This window comes from Cebus imitator, unplaced genomic scaffold, assembly GCF_001604975.1.
Source record: "Cebus imitator isolate Cc_AM_T3 unplaced genomic scaffold, Cebus_imitator-1.0 Scaffold166, whole genome shotgun sequence".
NCBI lineage: Eukaryota > Metazoa > Chordata > Mammalia > Primates > Cebidae > Cebus > Cebus imitator.
In genome coordinates, this window is record NW_016107481.1 from 70,292 (window position 1) to 74,329 (window position 4,038).

Here is a 4,038-nt window from a genome sequence, read left to right on the forward strand (position 1 = left end):
TTTTTTTTTTGAGATGGAGTCTCACTCTGTCACCTGGGCTGGGGTGCAGTGGCACAATCTCAGCTCACTGCAACCTCCACTTCCCAGGTTCCAGCAATTAATTCTCCTGCCTCAGCCTCCCAAGTAGCTGAGACTACAGGGGCACACTGCCATGCCTGGCTAATTTTTTTTGTATTTTAGTAGAGACAGGGTTTCACCGTGTTGCCCAGGCTGGTCTCGAACTCCTGATCTCAGGCAATCCACCCGCCTCAGCCCCCCAAAGTGCTGGCATTACAGGATCGTCGTGATCGGCTCCCTTTGCCTAATATTAATTTACTGAATGAAACATCATACACCTATGACCTTTCTTCTTTTAGCAATTCATAACAGCATGAATATTTAGGAATAAGAAAACTTTGAGGAGAAAGATTTATTATGTAAATAGGAACATCTACTACCTCCCCCACGAAGAGGGATATTTAATTCTAAAGTCAGGGCATATATTTTGCCAAAACAAGCAGAGCCAGGCCTGCTGTCTGTATCAGCTCCACCCAGGCAGGTTTGGGGTAAGGGAGGGAGTGAAGAGGGAAGGAAAGTCCCCAGAGTTCTCTTATCTCAGCCACAGCAAGTAGATCCCTGAAAAAAGCAGGCGCAGACGCTTTTCCAGCTAGTCCTCTTAGCCTCCCACCCTATGCTGTCCTTTTTCTAGGCCTCCTTTTAGAATTTCTGAAAAGGATGTGGTCAGAGAGGAGGAGATCGGACAGAATCGAGAAGGAAACAGTGATTCCAAACTCAGGATGGGGTCAGAAGACTCCTCAGGTCACCCTTGCTTGTTTCCTAGTCATAACGCTTTCATTAGCTGAATGACCTTGGACAAGTACCTTCTGCCTTTCTATTAAAACAACTCATTTTCCTACCATCATGTGATTCTTAAAAAGAGAATTGTATTAATCAGAATAACCTGTTTCTAGAAATATCTGGGGCAGGAAGGCCACAGATTGATGGAAAGCACTCTTTCTTTTTCCTTGAGCACTAGAACTAGCCCAGTAACGCTGCATATACTTTTCCTTTCTTTGAGCCAGATCTCAACTAGTATACTCTAGTATCTATGAAATTGTATGAAAGATGAAGTAAGTTTCTTTTTCGAGACAGGAAAGTGAACCTATAAGCACTCACCTTCCCCCATGACCTCATTGAAATAAAAGCAAATAAGCACAAGGAAAAAAAAAAGCATATGGTAGGGAGTGGTAGAAAGCAATAAACTGGAAATTTCAACAAATTTCTAAAAGAAAGTGGAAGGGGAGAGTTAATGGTTAAATTGGGCAGAAAATGCCGCAGGCTAGAATACACAATGATAAAATGACAATTGGAAACTTGAGAGAAACAATTCTGAACAATAAAGTCACAGACCACACATGAAGCAAACTACAACTGGGCAGGAATATAAGCAGTTAATGGAGTCTATGAAAAGGCAATTCATTTGACCTTGGTGCTAGAAATAGCCTCATTTGAGAGACCCAGGGGTTATAACATCAAGGCCATAGAAACGAAAATCTCCTAGCATATTAACATTGAACAATGTTTATATTAATCATAATTGAGTATGTGCAGTATATTGGATTGTTTCTTTTCTTTTTTGGAGACACAGTCTCTCTCTGTCACCTAGGTTGGATTGCAGTGGCATAATCTTGGCTCACGGCAACCTCCACCTCCCGGGTTCAAGCGATTCCCCTGTCTCAGCCTTTCCAGTAGTTGGGACTACAGGTGCCCACCACCATGCCCAGCTGATTTTTTGTATTTTTAGTAGAGGCAGGGTTTCACCATGTTGCCCAGGCTGGTCTTAAACTCCTGAGCATAGGCAATTGCCCGCCTCGGCCTCCAAAACTGCTAGGATTACAGGTGTGAGCCACCGTACCCAGCCTGTTTTTCTTTTTTAAAAAATATTTTAAATAACTTCATTTTTTAGAACTGTTTGACTTACAGAAAAATTGCAAGGTAGTAGAGAGTTCCCATATACCCTACAGTCAGTTTCCCCTGTTATTAACATCTTACATTAGTATAGCCCATTCGTTACATTAATTAATGAGTACTGATACGTTATTTTTTTTTTATTTTTTTATTTTTTTTTTGAGACGGAGTTTCGCTCTTGTTACCCAGGCTGGAGTGCAATGGCGCGATCTCGGCTCACCACAACCTCCGCCTCCCGGGTTCAGGCAATTCTCCTGCCTCAGCCTCCTGAGTACCTGGGATTACAGGCACGCACCACCATGCCCAGCTAATTTTTTGTATTTTTAGTAGAGACGGGGTTTCACCACATTGACCAGGATGGTCTCGATATCTTGACCTCATGATCCACCCGCCTCGGCCTCCCAAAGTGCTGGGATTACAGGCGTGAGCCACCGCGCCCGGCCCCTGATACGTTATTAATAACTAAAGTTCATATCCTATGCAGATTGTTTTAGTTTCCCCCTAATGTCTCTTTTCTATTCTAGAATCCCATCACATCCAGGATATCACATTGCATTTAGCTGTCATGTCTTCTTAGGCTCCTCTAGGCTATAGCAGTTTCTCAGGTTTTTCTTGTTTTTGATGATTTTGACAGCTTTGAGGACTACTGATTGATTAGGGTTTTGTAGACTGTCTCTCAGTTGGAATTTTAAAAATTGTTTTCTTCTTATTAGACTGCGTGATTGGTTTTGTGAGGACCGAAAAGGTAAGGTGCCATTTTTATCACATCAAATCAACAGCACATTCATACTATGTATTGATAGTACACACTATCAATATGACCTCAATCACCTGGCTGAGCTAGTGTTTACCAGATGTCTCCAATGTATAGTTAGTTCTCCTCTCCCTTTCCTTACTATACTTTTTGGAAGGAATTATATAGTTTCTTAAACTTCTGAAGTCAACCTATGGAACAAGTAGAAAAAAGTTTTTTATGATGGCAGTACAATAGAAATATTAACAATTTTGTTAGTTGTAAAGTATAGCTGACAAAAATAGAAGTGAGAAGGAAAGTGCAGGAATGGGAGGCGGAACCACCGCTTCATTTTATAGAAGAGAAAGCCCACAGATGTGCTGTTAAAAAGAAATAGAAATGTGAGTATTTAGAAATATAAAGGTTTAGTTCCAAAAGGGGGAAAACATACATGATTACTGCTGTTAAACATTGGGAAGAAGAGGGCAATATGAGAGACGTGCTCATTTTAAAATTGTGGAATTAACTGTTATTGACTAACGGTTGGTACACCAAGACGAGCAATATAGAGTGCAATGGAAGTAAACACCAAGTGATCTCATACCAGATGAAACAGGAAGTTTTTCTCTCCGGAAGAACTGGAGCTGAGCAAGGGGAGGGAGGAAAGGCTGTTGCTTTTCAATGGAAGTTCTTTTATACAATGTGATTTATTACCATATGTACAGATTATTTGCTTTAAAACAAAAGATGATGTATAGGGTAGTACCAGGACTCTAGTAGAGAAGCTGGTATGACCCCTTTTTTGGGTACCACCCAGCTTCAGTTACAGCAAACCAGTGAACTGCCTAACCTTCATCCACACAAACCACATTACAATGTGGTGTTTTGTTGAGGCAGGAACCTCACTTGTGAGACAGTGAAAGGAGCAACTGTCTTAGGCCTTTGATTTGTAGGAAAGGCATTAAAAAAAGAACTTCCTTTGTTTCCCTGGGATTAAAGACTAGAAAGATTTCAGTTACAAAAAAGAAATTGGCTGAAATATGTATCAAATTTTCTCTGGTTGCAAAGTATTGGCAATCAGTGGAGATCCTCTGTGTGTTTCCTGTGTTTAGCATTTATACAACATGTTTCAACTTTAAAAGTCCTTTACTCTCATTAGCTAATTATCTCCCAAGGGCTGCAGGGTAGTTAGAGGAAATATTGGAAGCAATCCAGCTTTCAGAGCTCTAAGTTGTATAGGCACATACAACTGTAGCAACTCTGATTCAGCGTGTAGTTGTTACATTATTTCCCACACATAGATCAATCAGTTAATGTATTATTCAATCTCTGAAGTTCTTTTTCTTTTTTTTTTTTTT